The following is a 21,412-nucleotide window of genomic DNA, read 5'->3' as shown; positions in this document are numbered from 1 at the left end:
TTGTATGGTAGTGTTTGTATTTTGTACACACTGGTGGTAGGACGCGGCTTTTATGAGCCAGTCGTCCAGGTAGGGGAAGACGTGAATGTTTTGTCTTCGGAGGTGTGCTGCCACTACTGCCAGGCATTTGGTAAACACCCGTGGTGCGGTTGTGACCCCGAAGGGGAGAACCTTGAACTGATAATGTTGGTTGTCCACCACAAATCGGAGGTACTTTCTGTGAGCCGGGTGTATTGGGATATGAAAGTATGCGTCTTTCAAATCCAGTGTAGTGAGAAAGTCGCCCTGACGGAGGAGTGGGAGAACTTGTTGAAGAGTTACCATATGAAAATGGTCTGAATGGATGTATGCACTTAGAGGCCGGAGGTCTAGAATGGGCCGTAGGGTCTCGTCTTTCTTTGGTATGAGAAAGTACAGAGAGTAGACCCATAGATTTTGCTGATCGACGGTTACCTGCTCTATCGCGTGTTTTTGCAGGAGGGAGAGTACTTCTTGTTTTAGAAGCGTGGTATGTTCTTGTGACATCGCACGGTGTCTGGGTGGAATATTTGGGGGGGTAGAAGTTAGTTTGAGACAGTACCCTGACCGAATAATTTGGGTTACCCATTTGTCTGATGTTATGGCTTCCCAGGTGTGAAGGAAGTCCTGTAGTCTGCCCCCGACCGGAGTGGAATGGTCTGGGGGGAGCGGGAGAAAGTCATTGTGTGGGCGGTGTGGCAGAACGGGCAGTGTTGGTTTTGCCCCTGCCTTTATTATTGTTTCCTCGATATCCACCTCTTTGGTAGCCCTTTGAGAAGGTAGTTTGAGGAGGGGACTTGTAGGAAGTGGAGGCGTTATCGGAAGAGTAACCTCTGCCAGAGCCTCGAAAGGAGGAACGGCGAAAGGAGCGTCTAGGGGTTTGTGATTGTAGGGCTCCCATAGACTTCGCCGTATCTGTATCCTTCTTCATTTTTTCCAGGGCTTCGTCTACTTTTGGGCCAAATAAGTGTTGTTGGTCAAAAGGGTAGTTTAAAATAGATGCTTGGACCTCTGGTTTAAAGCCTGAAATTCTGAGCCAGGCGTGACGGCGAAGCAGGACACTGGTGTTTATAGCCCTGGACGCCGTGTCTGCTGCGTCAAGTGCACATTTGATAGAGGTGTTGGTAATAATTTTCCCCTTTTGTATTAGCTCATGAGCCTTATTCTTATATTTGTCCGGGAGATGCTGCATGAGAGCCTCCAGCTCATCATAATGCGCTCTATCGTACCTTGCCAGCAGCGCCTGTGTGTTGGCGATGCGCCACTGATTGGCAGCTTGCGAGGCAGTGCGTTTGCCTGACGCATCTAAAAGCTTGGACTCCTTATCAGGTGGTGGAGCCTCACCAGAGGACTGAGAGTTGGAGCGCTTCCTAGCTGTGGAGACCACCAGTGAGTCTAGGGGCGCAGGTCCTTTAATATAGACAGGATCTGTGGGGGCTGCCTTGTACTTCTTTTCTATTCTGGGGTTTAAGACCCTAGCTCTAACGGGGTCTTTGAAAACCTCTGTGGCATGCTTGGTCACCCCTTTAAGCATGGGTAATATAGCGGTGGATTTATCTGCTATGTCAAATGTGTCAAGTAGGAAGTCTTCCTCAACTGGATCACTGTGTAATTCCACCCCATGGTAATGTGCCGCCCGCTGTAAGAGGTGGTGGAACCCTAGGGAGTCCTCTGGTGGAGACGGCCTGGATGGATAGAGATCATCCTGAGGCACATCTGGGACATCGGGGTTGTGATAATCCTCCCATGGGTCAGGCGTTCCCGGACGAGTGGGGTCCTGCGGGGCCTCTGTGGGATCATAGAATGGATCTCCGTGGTCATCAGGGTCTGGAGACGGGGTTGAAGACCGATGAGGCAAGGGTGGAGAAGGTGGGGGAGGAGATGGAGGGGGTGGAGGAGGTGGAGGTGGGGGAGGTGGAGGAGGTGGGGAGGGTACTCTGAACGGGGATGTGGCAGAGTCCTTCCGTTTTGGTGGTGGAGGAGGAGTTGGTTTGTCTAAAAGTCTTTTCTTGACAGACAACATTAAATGTCCAGTCCGGATCCTTTGTTAAAGTCTTTTGAAGAGGATCCGGTGCGAAAAGTTCCTCCGGCACCGATTCGTCCATCGGTGCCGACGTTTTCGGAACCGAAGGCTTCGTCGGTTTATTCGCGCCATGCTTTCTCTGGATGTCCTATTTTTTGGTCGGCGCCGAGGCATGCTTCGACACGGAAGCATAGGTGCCGAGGGATTTGTGTTTGGGCGGTATTGAGAGGCCAGGTGTCGACACCGATGGCTTTGGAACGGAACTTGTTTTCTTCGGCGCCGAAGAATGTTTGTGGGCGCAGGTAGAAGGCTGGCTCGAGCCCGAGCCGCCAGGAGACTTGTGATGCTTTTTCACCGGGCCCGAAGGTGGGGTGATGGAAGCAGTATGCTTGGCTTTCCCTAGGCCCGGAGGCGAAGAGGCAACCGGAGTCTCTTTCGGTATGGGCGCGGGAGGGGGTAGAGTACTCACGACCCTCTGCGCCGGTGTGATCTCCTCCACGTCGGAGTCGTCGGCCTCGGAAGCGCTGACGATATCTTCCTCCTGCTCGGTGTGCTGCTGTGCCGAAGCTCCGGTGTCTTCTCCGAAGATGTCAGGTGGAGCCGAGGTCGATGAGTGCGCCATGGTGCGTCGAGCTCGTCGATCCCGAATGGCGGGGCAGTCTCGGGCCTCGTGTTCGGGAGAGAGGCAGAGGTTGCACACCTGATGGAGGTCGGTGTGGGGAAATTTAGACCCACATTTCGGGCACTTCTTGAAAGGAGTCCTTTCCATCGGCCGAGACCGGAGTCGAGATAGGCCCAAAGGCCGCCACTGATGTCTGGAATCGAGGAAGTGCCGAAGAGAGAGATGAAGAAGTCGATTCCGTCTAAAGAATCTCGATGGACGAGGATTTTTCGTCGAAGGTCGAACTGGAAAGGTTCGAAGCCGGAGCACGAAGTATTACATCTGACGATGGAGTCGAAGCCCATGCGCAGTACGGACCGAAGGAGGAGTCACCAAACTCGTGACTTCCAAAGACTGTCCAAGAAGAAAAACAAACTGCAAACATCCGGGCCCAAAACCAGATGGCGATCTATGCAAAAGTGTATAATCTGCAGCTCATATGCCTTGAACATATATATCTCTATGTGTATTTGAATGTTGTGCATTTGGCATCTGGGAAAGCCTTTTCTGTCAGAGAGCACTGTGTGAAATAAAACTCCAAGCCTTATTCTAAAAAGAGAGTCTTTGCGTTTTGTAAAATAAAACCCTTTTCTAAAGGTGTTTGTTGTGTTTTATGTCTACTGCTTCGCCGTTTGTTTTGAGACACCGTGTGGGAGATTCTGTATTATCTGAAAGGCGAAGCAAAACAGATGGCAACACTAAACAGGCACCAAAACCTCACTTGCCATCTTTGCTGGAGTGCTGAGCCCAAATCCTGGCTCCAATCAGGCTGAACATTTAAAGTAATGGCTCTAGTCAGTGGTTGCTTGTGGTCCCATCTGGAAGGGGCCTGGCAGTTTGGGCTGGACTGTTCCTATTGAAGCAAGGCCGATGCTGATTTGTAAATGGCTGGTACCCATCTGGAGTGGCACAGCAACCAAAAAAGATGGGTTGGAATGAGGAAAGTAATTATCCATGGCTGAGATTATTTTCTAGTTGTTTTGTATTATCTCTAGTTAGACACATAAAAACAGAACTCTTTTGTTCACATCACTATTTTTGGTACATAACAGCAAAATAGTCCATTCACATGTTCGTGCTGTAAAATACCTGTTTGGGGTCACAACTCAATCACCGTTATCGATACAGACTCTGCATTTTCTTCTGTGTGTCTTATTTTCATTGAATATCATTTGTGTAGTAAATTAACAAGGATATTTCCTTTACAAAATATAAACAAACCTAAGACTGACCACATAAAGGTATTCATTAGATAGAAGCATTAAGTTGCAAAGAGGTATTGTTGACATGCTGAAAGCTCACCTACAAATGCATGCTACCTGTTTACCATTGGCTTTGCCTTTTGTCACTCACATTTGCTTGTTTTCTATTTGCTGGCTTTATTTTGTTTGGGCTGCCCAGCTTGTGTTAGTCCCTCTCTTGAGGCTTAGCCTATTTACCACGTATCTGATTGATTCTTTCTGTTCTTCCACGACTGCTCACTTTTTGGGCACTCTTTTATTTAGCTTTTTCGTGAAGCACTTCATGAGCGGATATTTTCCAGCTGTCTCTCCTTACATGTATCTCTCTCCCACCCACTGCTCCCCGATATTCTCTGTATCCTCACTATGCTACTACCAATTTGTGTCTTTTATTAACATGCAATGGGGTATTGTTTCTCAGAGAGATTAGCTATTGTAATTACTTCAAGCTGATCACTAATCTTGGCTTATCTAAGGCAAATTGGGGATGGAGCAGCGGCTAATGTGTTTTTTGCCACCGTTTTTGAGACACATTTTAGAATCGTTATGCTTGAAAGTGTATGTTTAGTTTAGCTACCGGCTCAAACCATGACTAATATTTTAGATGTCTCTTTTCAGAGGCCATGTTTCTCAAACGCTAAGAGATGTCCTTTTTACAACTGCTAAGATCTGTAGGTCATTTGGCCTGCGCAGAGAGCATCATAATATCATTATAGCATGTCAAACAAGCATTTGCAATGCAATAGGTCTCACATTTGCAAACGTTTAAGCTGCTGGCATTGTAAATGACAATGGCTTTTATTTATCTGTTTTGATAATTAACACACAAATAAAGGCATTGTCATTTACAATGCCAATAGCTCAAACTCTTGTAAATGCGAGACCTACTCAAAGAAACGGCCGTCATTGTCCCCGCTGCTCGGAAAGAGAAAGCACGCATGGCACGCTGAATCCTGCAGGAAAGCATGTAGTGCTTGCAGTAGGAGAAACACATTAAAGAAAATAGTGCTTACAGACTAAATAAGACATACCGTGTAACAACAGAAGTAAAAGAGCAAGTCCTCATGGGAGATTACAAATGAAGACAAGTCGGTACTAAGGAGGGACTAACACACCTATTAACAAATCAGAAGCCAGCATTTACGAAGGACAATGAGACAAGCCAATGACAAATATGGGCGGAGAGTGGGCAGGGCTTCAAGTCCACACTCGAATATAGCATGCCTGGCAGAGCAGCGCATGCGCTGCACAGGCTCGGCCTAAATACGAGCCCTGGCACATTTGCTGCATGCCCAGTGGCCTGAACAGACAGTAAAATATATAAACTGACCAAATGTTTTCTGTTTCTACTTAGGTCTGCTGTTAAAGTTCCTAAAGCTGGTACTGAAATATGTTGCTCTAACACAACAGAAAGCACATGAGCACACTTCTTTTTGTTTCTTAGTGAAATCTGTTGAAACTTTACAGTAATTAACAGTTCGATTTAGTTTTCTTTTGAGTGTTTTAGTTGGATGCTTATATACTGTTGGACCAAGCCCTCCTTTGCTCTCTTGGACTATGCTTCCCACTATGTCCAAACCTTTAACATAAGTTGGATAACTCAGTTACTTTAATTTATTATTTTGCAACTGAATATGCAAGTGTTGCCCTTCTGCACTGAATACAATAGTTGTGTAAATTCATATTGTTTTATTTCATATTGCTAGCTTCTTTCCCAACGCACACAACATTGCATGTGAGCTTTTTTGTAAAAAAAACAGAAATACAATATTCTATCTTTTCTAGATGGCTTTGGACCCATCATATAAGAGAGGGCTGTATACTAGTGTTTGGTTGGGAACGATCATGTTGTTCCTAATAAACCCCACATCAATTTATTTGTTAGGAACCCGATATAAAATTGTACATATCGTAGGCAGCTGGCGATGGGGCCTGAAGAAGCATCATTGCAGGGGGCACATTGTTCTCTTATCACTGTGCCTATTTTATATTGCTTTGGCATAGCATTTTTCTGGCACAGATTTGCAGCCTTGACAATATTTTATAGTCATGGTCCTAAAAGTCTATAAATACAAAATAATGTTTTTGCAGGATTTATTATGCAAATAAATGCATACTAGGTTAATAGTTAATAGCCTTCAGTTTTATTTTAACGGAGAGCTTTATTTAACAATTGTGCTTTAGCAATTGCTTCATCTTTTGATATCTATTTCGATTTATCAATTGAACTTTATATATATTGCTCTCCACCTAAACTTGGAAACTACACAGAGATCTCTACCTACTTCTTTATATGCAGACACACACTACACACACCACACACACACACACATATTATATATATAAATATATATATATATATATATATACATATATTTATACACGTGTGGCTCCTTCCGATCTCCAGGCCCATAGACAGGTGGTGTGCTGTGCTGACAGAGCAGGCCAGACATTTAAATTCTCCACAGCCACAAATAAAGTGCCCATTCAGGGGAAATATGCACGGCAAGTTCACTGAAATAAATTGGAACTTGCCATGCATATTTCCCCTGAGTGTGCACTTCATTTGTGGCTGTGGAGAATATATATATATATATATATCTATACATGCAAAACAACTCTCTGTAGTTCTCAATTTTAGGTAGAAAGCAGCTCCTGTATAGAGCACTCTGAACACCAGCGACACTCTAGATCTGCTCACCTCAAATGTCTGCTTTTCTATCAAAAGTTGCTTTTACTCATTTCTGGTTGGCTTGGTTGGTATTTTACCAGTTCAAAGCTGTTATACTGTGCCTGGAGTGGTAAATGGCTTTTGTCATTTTACAGCTCAGCATGGACAGCACTGTGCTAGTCCTATGCTTAAACACTTTGCTGTACAAATGGTAAAAGACTTTGTCCCTTTCTTTCTCGGCGTGGATGGCACTGTGGTAATCCTATGCTTAAAGACTTTGATAGAAAAGCAGACATTTGAGGTGAGCAGATTTAGAGTGTCGCTGGTGTTGAGAGGGCTCTATACAGGAGCTGCTCTTCACCTAAACTTGAGAACTACCCAGAGTTCTCTGCTTATTTTTTACATAATTTATACATCACTCTATGCCTGATAAAGGGTATTGTTTTGACTTATACTGGGTGCTCCATTGTGTCTGGACAAAGCTATACATCTATGAAGAGCTCTAAATAGAGCAAAACACTGTGTCGGGGGGAACTACCCACAGTTCTCTGCTTCTTTTTTGAATAATTTATACATCTGAAAGGATATTGTTTTGATTTGATTGATATATATTGAATATGCTACTTACCAGTATGCATCTGTTCTTGGCATGTAGGGCTGCTGACATTCATATCTGTGCATAGATCGCCGCCTAGTGTTGGGTCCGGATGTTTGCACGTTGTTGTCCTGGAAGAGTCTTCGAAGTATCCTTGGATAGGTGACTCCTCCCCTGGACTACAGTGCGCATGGGCATCCTCTCCATCCTCAGATTGTTTTTCGCCATTGTGGCAGTGATGGAGTAGATACAGAAAGTGATGACCATGCTTGCAGTAATTCTGAGAGCTGCAGCTGCGACAGGCGCCGGGGAGGAGGGAGGGCGATATGAATGTCAGCAGCCCTACATGCCAAGAACAGATGCATACTGGTAAGTAGCATATTCAGTTCGAGGCATGTGGGCTGCTGAATTCATATCTGTGCATAGAATACATAGCAGTGCCCTCTATTGGCGGCGGCTACCCGTGCCAGCTGCAGCGGTCTGAAAAAGTGTTTTGAGAACAGCCTGTCCTAAAGCTGCCTGCTGTTTTGACTGCACATCTACGCAATAGTGTTTTGTAAATGTGTGTGTAGTGGACCATGTGGCTGCTCTGCATATATCATGCAGGGGAATATTTCCCAGGAAGGCCATGGAAGCCCCCAACTTACGTGTTGAGTGGGCTCGTGGTGGAATAGTTAATGTGCGTTTTGCTTTTTGATAACAGATTTGAATACACTTAACTATCCATCTGGCTATCCCTGCTTTGGAGATGGCGTTACCTTTGTGGTGTGGGGCAAAGGCAACGAACAGTTGTTTTGTCTTCCTGAAGGGTTTAGTCCTATCGATGTAGTACATGAGGGCCCTCCGTACATCTAGTGTATGTAGTGCCCTTTCTGCAACAGTTTGTGGGTTTTGGAAGAAAACTGGCAGTTCAATAGTTTGATTCATGTGGAACTGCGATATTACTTTGGGCATGAATTTGGGGTTGGTACGTAGTACGACCCTATTGGTGTGAACCTGTATAAATGGCTCTTGAACGGTTAGTGCCTGGAGTTCACTAACTCTTCTTAGGGAAGTGATCGCTACAAGGAAGGCCACTTTCCAGGTAAGGAATTGAATCTCGCATGAGTGTAGAGGTTCAAAGGGTGGACCCATCAGGCGTGTGAGGACCAAGTTGAGGTTCCACATTGGAGCCGGTGGGTGGCTTGGTGGAATGACTCGTTTGAGTCCTTCCAAGAATGCTTTGATGGCAGGCACTCTGAATAGAGAGAGGTGCTGCCTGGTTTGCAGATAGGCTGAGATTGCGGTCAAATGGACACGTATAGAGGTGTACGCCAGATTGCATCGATATAGGTGTAAGAGATAACAGATGATGTTTTGGATGGATGCGTCCAGCGGGTTGATGTCATTATTACCGCAATAAATGACGAACCTTTTCCATTTGGCTGCATAGCAAGCTCTGGTAGTGGGTCTCCTGGCCTCCTTGATGATGTCCATACAGTCAGGTGGCAGGTTGAGATAGCCAAACTCTAGGACTTCAGGAGCCAGATCGCCAGATTCAGCTGTTGCGGATCTGGGTGCTGAACCTCTCCATGGTTCTGCGTCAAATGCGCGGGTTTGATCCGCAGCCTTTGATGCGGCACCACGGAAAGTTCGAGGAAGGTGGTGTACCACGGCTGGCGTGCCCACGTGGGAGCAACTAGGACGAGTGTCAGGGAGTGTTGTCGGAGTTTGCGGGCCACTAGCGGTATCAATGGCGCTGGGGGAAAAGCGTATGCAAATCTGCCGGACCAGTTCATCCATATCGCATTGCCCTGCGACTGCGGATGTGGGAATCTGGCGGCGAAGCTTTGGCATTTTGCGTTTTCGCTTGTCGCGAATAGGTCTATCTCCGGATGACCCCACTGCTGGAAGTACGGTTGGAGTACTGATGGGTGTAACTCCCACTCGTGCATCTGGTGGCTGTGTCTGCTGAGCAGATCCGCCATCTGGTTGTCCTTGCCAGGGAGGTGTTCCGCCATGAGGAACATGTTCCTTTGAATGGCCCACTTCCACATGCTCTGAGCCAGATGAGACAACTGTGGAGAGTGTGTTCCTCCTTGTTTCTGTATGTAGTACATTGCGGTCATGTTGTCCGTCCGGATCAACACGACCTTGTTGCATAGATGTACTTTGAATGCCTTCATGGCTAGGAAGATTGCCATCAATTCCAGAAGGTTGATGTGCAATTTCTTTTGTTGTGTTGTCCATAGTCCTTGCACTGTGTAGTGGAGTACATGAGCTCCCCATCCCTGGAGAGACGCGTCCGCTGTCAGTACTATCTGTGGGACAGGCTCTTGGAATGGTCGGCCCTTGCAAAGGTTTTGTGGATTCCACCAATGCAGAGAGTTGTATGCCCGACCGCTCACCAACACTAGGTCCTTTAACTGTCCTTGAGCCTGATTCCACTGACGTGCTAGGCACTCCTGAAGTGGGCGCATATGTAATCTCGCGTGCGGGACTATGAAGATGCAGGAGGCCATCATGCCTATCAACTGCATAAACACTCGCGCTGGAAGTGAGTGATTGGGTTTGAATTTGGAGATCAGCAGTTGTATGCTGTTGATCCTCACTAAATTTGGCTGAGCTGTGGCCGCCAGAGTGTCTATAGTCGCACCTAGGTACGGTTGTACGTGTGCGGGCTGGAGATGGGACTTTGGATAATTTAGTGAGAATCCCAGACTGTGAAGAAGGTGAATGGTGCGGGACATGTGGCTTGCACATTGCTGGGCTGACTTCGCTTGAACGAGCCAGTCGTCTAGGTAGGGGTAGACGTGTATATGCTGCCTCCGTAGATGTGCTGCCACCGTAGCTAGGCACTTCGTGAAAACCCTGGGCGCTGTTGTCACGCCGAAGGGAAGGACTTTGAACTGATAGTGCTGCCCCTGAACAGTGAACCTGAGGTATTTTTTGTGTGAGGGGTGGATGGGTATGTGAAAGTACGCATCCTTGAGGTCCAGTGTGGCTAGGAAGTCTCCCTGCTTGAGAAGCGGAAGGACTTGCTGTAGAGTGAGCATGTGAAAGTGCTCTGAAAGAATGTACTGGTTCAGGGGTCTCAGGTCTAATATAGGTCTGAGCGACCCGTCCTTTTTTGGAATTAAGAAGTAGAGGGAGTACACTCCCGTACCCTGCTCGTGGATGGGTACGACCTCTATAGCGCCTTTTAGAAGCATACTTTGCACTTCTTGCTGTAAGAGCGTTAAGTGCTCTGAGGACATAGGACGGCTTCTTGGTGGTATTGTGGGTGGAGTGGAGGTTAACTCCAGACAGTAACCGTATTTTACAATATCTTTGACCCACCTGTCCGTGGTGATGGAATTCCACGTGGACAGGAACCTTTGTAGCCTTCCCCCGACAGGTGTTATGTGGTCGGGAGGAAGGGAGAGGGCGTCACTGCTTGTTCTTGGGGGAGGACCTGGTGTTGCCGTAGCCGCGTCCTCTGCCCCTTGTGCTGGAGCCACGATATCCACCTCGGGTGTTTTTATCATAGGTGGTCTGTGTATTGCCTTTGTTATATGTTTGTTGTGACCCCTGTCCTCTACCTGCTCCCTTGTTTCCGGGGCGACGAAAGGAGCCGCTCCGAAAGGACTGAGTTTGTAGGGCGCCCATAGACTTTGCAGTGTCCGTGTCCTTTTTTATCTTTTCAAGGGTGGTGTCAACCTCTGGCCCGAATAAATAGTCGGGGTTGACGGGCTGGTTCAGTATATTGTTTTGTACCTCAGGCTTGAATCCTGAGATCCGTAGCCAGGCATGTCGTCGCAACATGACGCTTGTGTTTATGGCTCTGGCAGCCGTGTCTGCAGCATCTAGTGCGCATTTGATGGAAGCGTTCGTTAGTAGCTGTCCTTCTCTGATGAGCATTTCTGCGCCTTCCTTGAACTGGTCAGGGAGATGTTGGAATATTTGCTCCAGTGTGTCATAGTGCGCTCTATCATAGCGAGCAAGGAGCGCTTGAGTGTTGGCTATGCGCCATATGTTGGCAGCTTGGGCGGCAACTCGCTTGCCAGAGGTTTCTAACACCTTGGACTCTTTGTCCGGGGGAGGAGCGTCACCTGTTGTTTGCGAGTGTGCCCTCTTGCGTGCATTCGCTACGACGATGGAGTCGAGTGGTAATTGTCCTCTGATGTAAGTAGGATCCCCAGGTGCTGATCTGTATTTTTTATCAATCCTGGGGTTTATCACTCGTGCCCTGGTGGGTTCTTTGAAAATGTCCTTGGCTGGTTTGAGGACCCCCTTCAACATTGGCAGAGTCTTTACATGTCTTTCTGAGGATGCAAAGGTGTCCATTAGAAAGTCATCTTCGATGGTATCAGAGTGAAGCTGTACCCCATGGTTATTTGCAGCACGTTCGATAAGAGCGTTGAACGCCGCAGTATCCTCCGTAGGAGATGTTTTTGCCCCATAGAGTTGTTGGTCCTGTGCATCGAGAGGTGCACTGGGGTCTGCTGGGTCGCCCCAAGTTTGATCAGGGTCCTGCTGGTCATCAGGGTCCGTGTCTACATGGTAGGGGACTTGGTCATCCATGTAGTCCTCCAATGCATCTGTATCGGAGCGTGTGGGGGAGAACCGGTGTGGATCCTGGTAGGATGAATGGAAGGGTTCATAAAGGAGAGGTTCCGATTCTGCAGGCAACTTCCTTTTTAGTGGGATCCTGAAAGGGTCCAATGGCGGCTCCGAAGTTATCCTTCGGTCGTGGAGAATCATCCTGCCAGTGTCGGCGTCGATGACACGTGCCGGAGACGTCTCAGCAGGTGTGACCGTAGGTTGGGTGACCCGTGTCCTGAGTTGGAACATTTTTGGGATTGTTGACGGAGGCAAGCCGAAGGTAATGTTGGCCGGCACCGAAGAGGCTGCTGGAGCTCCGATCGAACCGGAACCCGACGTGTCCTGGAGGACAGCTGTGGTTTTGCTGCCTTGCGCCAAACCAGGTCGTACTTGGGGCGCCTTCGAGGCTTTGGCACCGGCCAGGCTCGTAGAGGCGGCCGTGGATTTTTTCGGCGCCGGCGGTTCATCGAGTCGAGGTGCAGAGATCACCGTCGAAGTCTTCGATACCTGAGGCTTAGGTGTCGTCGAGGGAGCGATGCGAGACACAGCAGGCGGTACGGCCCTTGGTGTCGTTGGTGCCGGTAGCCGAGCAGGTTTGTCGGCGCCGATGGCTTTTTTCCGTTTGTCGACTCCAACGTCGCCCGCTTCAAGTTCGGCACCGAAGTCCCTCTTGGTGCGGTCGGTGCCGACGCGGGGCGCTGGCGTCGAAGGCCTCGATCCGACCAGCGCCACTTTCAGTTTCGGTTTCGGTGGAACCGGAGCAGCTTTCGGTTTCGGTTTTGTGGTAGGGAAACCAGCCTGTTTATGTAGTAATGGCTGCCGCTGAACGTCCGAGGCCGGGCCCGAGGGCGGGGCCGAAGAACTGCGGGATGGGTCTCGGGTAAGGCCCGAAGGCGATCCCTCGACCGGAGCCATAGGCTGTGGCACTGGTGTTTGAACGGTTTGAACAGGTAGGCCTTGTTCATCATTGGAGCTACTTTCTTCGGCCCCTAAGGCCTCCTCGTCGTCTCCTACCTCGGTGTCGTCTTCACCTCTGTGGAAGAGTGACTCGTCTACCTCGTCCGATCCGGGTTCGTGTTCGGAAACGGGACTGGAGGGCAAGACTTCTAATTCCTCGACGTCTTCGGCCTCGTCGAAGATGTCTGTTGGGGCCGGTGCCGCGTGCTGCGCCTCAAGTCTCGCCGCTCGGCGATTCCGCAGAGTCTTCTTGGAACGGAACCGGGCACATGCCATGCATGTCGATTTGTCGTGGTCCGGCGAAAGGCATTTGTTGCACACCGGATGGACGTCGATGTGTGGGTACTTCGCATTGCATACCGGACACCTTTTGAATGGCGTCCTCGATTCCATCGTCGAAGTAGTCGATGGACAGGTAAATGCGAAAAAAGTCGGTGCTGAAAGTTAGTAAACTAACAGGATTGTATCGAAACCCGATCGATAAACAGTACCGACGCAAACTAAAGGCCTTTTGGCCTCGAAAAAATATTTTCCTAACTTGAGCTAAGATAGCACATCCGAACCCAATGGCGGAAAAAAACAATCTGAGGATGGAGAGGATGCCCATGCGCACTGTAGTCCAGGGGAGGAGTCACCTATCCAAGGATACTTCGAAGACTCTTCCAGGACAACAACGTGCAAACATCCGGACCCAACACTAGGCGGCGATCTATGCACAGATATGACTTCAGCAGCCCACATGCCTCGAACATACATATATCTGATTGTGTGTTCTCTACACCAGCTCTCACAAGAACAGGCAGCAGCAACTCCCAGCAGCACCTCCCTTTGCAGTGCTACAGTACCCAGCAGCCGCTACTCTACAGCTGCAATGTTATGGTACTAAAGTACAAACACTCCTACAGCACCCTTACCTCAAAGTCTGAATAGCTTGTGCTGCTGAAGTCTTCCCTAGCTTCTGAGGTCTCAAACCATCATACACATCTAAACCCCTAACCACATCTATAGTAACGAATGCTGCTAGACCATCTACCGAGCAGCATCTTGGCATTGATGCGAGCCAACGCGTCTACCCATCTCATAGCCTGTTTCTTACTCTCCCGTTAAGCCGTCTTGAGAGCATTAACCATCCTCCATGATCACACACCACTATCAACATCTACCAGTGCTCGCACATCACCCATAAAGTCAGAAATAGCACCACATCCTCCATAGCGTTCCTCTCCTCTCCATCATTTAGTAATTTGCGTTCCTCCACTGTTTCGTGAATTCTGCTGCTGGTCCATTCTCACTGATAACCAGCACTCTCACTCGAATCGCAAACTATCTCACAGCCAGTGTTTGATGCTGGTCCTTAAGGCACCTCCTCCTTATGGGAGAGACCGGGGCATGTAGTGCACTCACAGGGCAGACCCAGCCTGGTGACCCTTCCCTGAGTCCACCCAGCACACACTGTACACATTCGACTGCATGAAGCATTACACACTGTACTTACCAGTTCACCTACAACTGCATGAACCAGCACACACTGCACCTACCAATGCATAAACCAGCACACACTGTACCTACCAGTTCACCTACCACTGCATGAACCAGTACACACTCCACCTACCTCTAAACCTACCAATGCATGAACCAGCACATATTGCACCTACCACTGCATGAACCAGCACACACTGCACCTACCTCTGCATGAACCAGCACACACAGCACCTACTACTGAATGAACCAGCACACACTGCACCTAGCTCTGCATGAACCAGAACACACTGCGCCTACCACTGCATGAACCAGCACACACTGCACCTACCTCTGCATGAACCAGCACACACAACACCTACCACTGAATGAACCAGCACACACTGCACCTACCTCTGCACTTACCTCTGTATGAACCAGCACACACTGCACCTACCACTGCATGAACCAGCACACAGTGCACCTAACAATGCATAAACCAGCACACACTGTACCTACCAGTTCACCTACCACTGCATGAACCAGTACACACTCCACCTACCTCTAAACCTACCAATGCATGAACCAGCACATACTGCACCTACCACTGCATGAACCAGCACACACTGCACCTACCAATGCATAAACCAGCACACACTGTACCTACCAGTTTACCTACCACTGCATTAACCAGCACACACTGCACCTACCTCTAAACCTACCAATGCATGAACCAGCACACACTGCACCTACCACTGCATGAACCAGCACACACTGCACCTACCTCTGCATGAACCAGCACACACAACACCTACAACTGCATGAACCAGCACACACTGCACCTACCAATGCATAAACCAGCACACACTGTACCTACCAGTTCACCTACCACTGCATGAACCAGTACACACTCCACCTACCTCTAAACCTACCAATGCATGAACCAGCACATACTGCACCTACCACTGCATGAACCAGTACACACTCCACTTACCTCTAAACCTACCAATGCATGAACCAGCACATACTGCACCTACCACTGCATGAACCAGCACACACTGCACCTACCTCTGCATGAACCAGCACACACAACACCTACAACTGCATGAAACAGCACACACTGCACCTAATAATGCATAAACCAGCACACACTGTACCTACGAGTTCACCTATCACTGCATGAACCAGCACACACTGCACCTACCAATGCATAAACCAGCACACACTGTACCTACCAGTTCACCTATCACTGCATGAACCAGCACACACTGCACCTACCTCTGCATGAACCAGCACACACTGCACCTACCACTGCATGAACCAGCACACACTGCACCTACCTCTGCATGAACCAGCACACACTGCACCTACCACTGCATGAACCAGCACACACTGCACCTACCTCTGCATGAACTAGCACACACAACACCTACCACTGAATGAACCAGCACACACTGCACCTACCTCTGCATGAACCAGCACACACAGCACCTACCATTGAATGAACCAGCACACACTGCATCTACCTCTGCATGAACCAGCACACATAGCACCTACCACTGAAGGAACCAGCACACACTGCACCTACCTCTGCACATACCTCTGTATGAACCAGCACACCCTGCACCTACCACTGCATGAACCAGCACACACTGCACCTACCACTGCATGAACCAGCACACACTGCACCTACCTCTGCATGAACCAGCACATAGCACCTACCACTGCATGAACCAGCACACACTGCACCTACCTCTGCATGAACCAGCACATAGCACCTACCACTGCATGAACCAGCACACACTGCACCTACCTCTGCATGAACCAGCACACACAGCACCTACCACTGAATGAACCAGCACACACTGCAGCTACCTCTGCATGAACCAGCACACACAGCACCTACCACTGAATGAACCAGCACACACTGCACCTACCTCTGCACATACCTCTGTATGAACCAGCACACACTGCACCTACCACTGCATGAACCAGCACACAGTGCTACCTCTACACCTACCACTGAATGAACCAGCACACACAGCACCTAGCTCTGCATGAACCAGCACACACAGCACCTAGCTCTGCATGAACCAGCACACACAGCACCTAGCTCTGCATGAACCAGCACACACAGCACCTAGCTCTGCATGAACCAGCACACACTGACCCTACCACTGAATGACCCAGCACACACTGCACCTAGCTCTGCATGAGCCAGCACACACAGCACCTACCTCTGCACGAACCAGCACACACAGCACCTACTACTGAATAAACCAGCACACACTGCACCTAGCTCTGCATGAACCAGAACACACTGCGCCTACCACTGCATGAACCAGCAAACACTGCACCTACCTCGGCATGAACCAGCACACACAGCATCTACCACTGAATGAACCAACACACACTGCACCTACCACTGCATGAACCAGCACACACAGCACCTAGGTCTGCATGAACCAGCACACACAGCACCTAGCTCTGCATGAACCAGCACACACTGCACCTACCACTGCATGAACCAGCACACACTGAACCTACCGCTGCACTTACCTCTGCATGAACCAGTACACACTGCACCTACCACTGCATGAACCAGCACACATTGCACCTACCTACGAGGCGGAGGGTGTTTTCCAATTTACACCGGGACCGATGCCTTTGATTGAACTATGATGATGCCCCATGGGCGAAAACAAAATCTGTTAGCACTTACCGCTGAACCCGAGTACCATTGGCCGTTGCCCGGTGGAGCTGTCCTATGCAGCTACAGAGGAGTCTGGCTCTGGTCTGCCCCCTCGGCCGTCACCTACCCAGCCAGACATCGGATATTGTTGTTAACGGTGCTTCACAGTTTTGTCTGTCTTTCACTTTGACTGCTTGTTTCCCCTGAAGTCCCTTCCCCCCTCTGGTCTACCTGAGGCTATCTGCATTCCTTTCCCCTGTTTACCTTTCCCCCTCTTCCTTCCATTCCACATAAGACGTTTTGTCTTTGCTATGCAACGCGCAAATAACTTATGTTATTGTGTAATCTCATGTTTTTCTACTGTTTGATCTCACCGCGGAGTCCGAGCAACCTTGGCCGATGCCCGGTGGAGCTGTCCTATGCAGATATAGAGGAGTTTGGCCCTGGTTCACCACCTCGGCCGTCACCTACCCAGGCGGACATCTGACATTGTTTTCCTCGTCTCTCCGTTATGTTTCCTTCCCTCTACCTTTCTCCTATGTCTATACTTGGAACCTGTAACTGAAGTAATTATGTAACCTGTAACTTGCTGATCCTCATGTAAAGCACTCTGATACCTCCAGGTATATAACACTTTGCAAATAAAATAAATAAATAAATACCTCTGCATGAACCAGCACACACTGCACCTACCACTGCATAAACCAGCACACACTGCACCTACCACTGCATGAACCAGCACACACTGCACCTACCTCTGCATGAACCAGCACACACTGCACCTAGCTCTGCATGAACCAGAACACACTGCGCCTACCACTGCATGAACCAGCAAACACTGCACCTACCACTGCATGAACCAGCACACACTGCACCTACCTCAGCATGAACCAGCACACAATGCACCTACCACTGCATGAACCAGCACACACTGCACCTACCACTGCATGAACCAGCACACACTGCACCTACCTCTGCATGAACCAGCACACACTGCACCTACCACTGCATGAACCAGCACACACTGCACCTACCGCTGCACCTACCTCTGCATGAACCAGCACACACTGCACCTACCTCTGCATGAACCAGCACACACTGCACCTACCACTGCATGAACCAGCACACACTGCACCTACCGCTGCACCTACCTCTGCATGAACCAGCACACACTGCACCTACCACTGCATGAACCAGCACACACTGCACCTACCTCTGAATGCTCCAGAGGCTGGTCCTCTTCAGTAAGAGCTGGCACTGGTAAGCTTTGGAACTGTCCATCCACTGGCAGGGGCGTGCTGGAAGAACAGGAAGAGGATAGAACGTTAGAGCACAGGGCATCCTTATAGGTCTGTGAGCCTGACCCTGCGCTACGGCGCTCCCTGTAGCACAGAAGAACTCTTAACACACATTTCCCCGATACCAGGAAGCATTTTCATTTCAATCACTTTTCACATTGGAGATCAGGCCTCTGTTCATTGTGATCCATTTTTAGCTAATATCTGGAGCTCTGTCGTCTGTTAGGAAAACTGAGACCCCTCTATCTCTAGTCACTGCCTCCTTTTAAACTAGACTCTTCAGTAATGTCACTTGGTAAACCAGAACCCTAGTGACTGCCTCCTAGTATACAACAACCTTAGGGACTACCTCTTTATATACCAAAACCCTCGTGACTGCCTCTTAGTATATAGAACAACCTTAGTGACTGCCTCTTGATATACCAGAACCTTAGTGACTGCTTCCAGGTATATCGAAACCCTAGAGACTGCCTCTTAGTATACAACAACCTTAGTGACTGCCTCTTGGTATACCAGAACCTTAGTGACTGCCTCTTGATATACCAGAACCTTAGTGACTGCTTCCAGGTATACCGAAACCCTAGAGACTGCCTCTTAGTATAAAACAAGCTTAGTGACTTTCATTTGGTATACCAAAACCCTCGTGACTGCCTCTTAGTATATAGAACAACCTTAGTGACTACCTCTTGGTATACAACAACCTTAGTGACTACCTCTTGGTATACCAGAACCTTAGTGACTGCTTCCAGGTATACCAAAACCCTCGTGACTGCCTCTTAGTATATAGAACAACCTTAGTGACTGCCTCTTGATATACCAGAACCTTAGTGACTGCTTCCAGGTATACCGAAACCCTAGAGACTGCCTCTTAGTATAAAACAAGCTTAGTGACTTTCATTTGGTATACCAAAACCCTCGTGACTGCCTCTTAGTATATAGAACAACCTTAGTGACTACCTCTTGGTATACCAGAACCTTAGTGACTGCTTCCAGGTATACCAAAACCCTCGTGACTGCCTCTTAGTATATAGAACAACCTTAGTGACTGCCTCTTGATATACCAGAACCTTAGTGACTGCTTCCAGGTATACCGAATCCCTAGAGACTGCCTCTTAGTATAAAACAAGCTTAGTGACTTTCATTTGGTATACCAAAACCCTCGTGACTGCCTCTTAGTATATAGAACAACCTTAGTGACTACCTCTTGGTATACCAGAACCTTAGTGACTGCTTCCAGGTATTCCAAAACCCTAGAGACTGCCTCTTAGTATACAACAACCTTAGTGACTGCCTCTTGATATACCAGAACCTTAGTGACTGCTTCCAGGTATACCAAAACCCTAGAGACTGCCTTTTAGTATAGAACAACCTTAGTGACTACGACCTCATACAAGAACTATATTGACTTCCTCTAGGTATACCAGAGCCTTAGTGACTACCTTGTTAGTGACTGCCACTTGGTATACCTGACTCCTGGTCACTTTCTCTTGCTCTGCCCCAAACATAATCACAGCCTCCTGGTACACATGAACCTTAGTCACAGCCTCCTGGTGCACATGAACCTTAGTCACAGCCTCCTGGTGCACATGAACCTTAGTCACAGCCTCCTGGTGCACATGAACCTTAGTCACTGCCTCCTGGTGTACACGAACCATAGTCACTGGATCCGGGTACACATGAACCTAGTCGCCGCTTCCTGGTACGCATGAACCATAGTCGCTGCCTCCTGGTACACATGAACCGTAGTCACAGCCTCCTGGTGCACATGAACCTTAGTCACAGCCTCCTGGTGCACATGAACCTTAGTCACAGCCTCCTGGTGCACATGAACCTTAGTCACAGCCTCCTGGTGCACATGAACCTTAGTCACAGTCTCCTGGTGCACATGAACCTTAGTCACAGCCTCCTGGTGCACATGAACCTTAGTCACAGCCTCCTGGTGTACACGAACCGTAGTCACTGCCTCCTGGTGTACACGAACCATAGTCACTGGATCCGGGTACACATGAACCTAGTCGCCGCTTCCTGGTACGCATGAACCATAGTCGCTGCCTCCTGGTACACATGAACCGTAGTCACTGCCTTCTGGTACACATGAATTTTAGTCACTGCCTCCTGGTACGCATGAACCTTACAATTTCCTCAGCCCCCTAAACAGACACTGGCGACTGACCATCCGAACAGCCTTAGTTCCCGACTCATTTTCATAAAACACAGTGAATTCCAAGAATCCTTCTTAACCTAGTAAAGTCTACCTATGAGCCCCAGAATCGACTGAAGACGAGGAATCCAGCCTGTCCATTCTGCCTCGCTTTCCTCACGGCTCGTCGGATGCGGTGTCTGCATCAACCCCCTGGTCTGGCACGCACCTGGGACAGACTCAATATCAGGGATTACGCTTAACCTATCATGTGTCCTTCAGACAAATCGTGAAATCCACGGAAGCTCGTTCATCCTGGCTTCTACCCCTTTATGTACTGCGCCTTAGAATGAACCCACAAATACCCTCTTGGCAACGTTTCCAAGAGGGCGCTCCTTCCGTGTCTCCTGGGAGTTAGGATTACATTTAGTGCTATCAACCGGCTCCTTGTGCCAGAACCAACAGCTGGACTTCACAAAGCACCTGCTCAGGATGCTCTCTTTTGGAAACCAGAGCATGCGCCACCTTTAAAGGAGAGTCAGACCCTCTCTTCACAGCTGAACTCTTTTCTCAACCCAGACACACAGGGAACTCCAATCACTTTACAACCCCTTATTTTGTGATGTTGTTACATTGAACACAGACCACACTTGTAAGAAATCCCATAAGTCCTGTTACCACTTTGCGCTGGATCTTAGAATCTGCATAACAACCTTTGACCTCGCCTCACATTACCTCGGAAGTACATAGGATCCTGTCTGGCAGCTTCCTGTCTCGTGCTTTGACAGCTCACTCTTGCTGTCTGAACTACCCTCGGCTGGGCCGCATCCGGCTGCACCTGGGCGAAGAAAACATTTCTTAATGGAGAATTGGATGACGAAAAAATGGAGGTATTAATAACAAATAAAGGCATTAGGTATCAAAATGTAGAGCAAAGTTACAGCCAGTGGCGAGGTCTGCATGAGACTTGTTGACATGTCTGTGAGCGAGTTTAGTGGTCACTGCGCAGGATGTGACGACATTTGAGTATACAAGGCTTAACTGGTGGTGGTTCCTGGTAATATTTCCTTGTCCCATTGAGGCATGCAGAGCATC

At 48.7% G+C, this 21,412-nt stretch overlaps 1 long non-coding RNA gene across 1 annotated transcript in view; it reads right to left on the bottom strand.

Moving 5' to 3' along the window:
- The window catches only part of LOC146829673 (uncharacterized), a 31,418-nt gene extending 10,269 nt beyond the window's left edge, over positions 1 to 21,149 (bottom strand). Inside the window, exons 1-2 of the long non-coding RNA XR_014962035.1 lie at positions 21,053 to 21,149; positions 18,093 to 18,177 (exon numbers count right to left, since the gene is read on the bottom strand). This is a non-coding gene — a long non-coding RNA (uncharacterized LOC146829673). The remainder of the gene's footprint in view (positions 1 to 18,092; positions 18,178 to 21,052) is intronic.
- Between the last annotated feature and the right edge of the window lie 263 nt (positions 21,150 to 21,412).

The sequence above is a fragment of the Triturus cristatus genome, chromosome 5_2, assembly GCF_964204655.1.
Source record: "Triturus cristatus chromosome 5_2, aTriCri1.1, whole genome shotgun sequence".
NCBI classification, from domain to species: domain Eukaryota; kingdom Metazoa; phylum Chordata; class Amphibia; order Caudata; family Salamandridae; genus Triturus; species Triturus cristatus.
The sequence above is the reverse complement of the archived record's forward strand: the minus strand, read 5'-3'. Positions and strand labels throughout refer to the sequence as shown.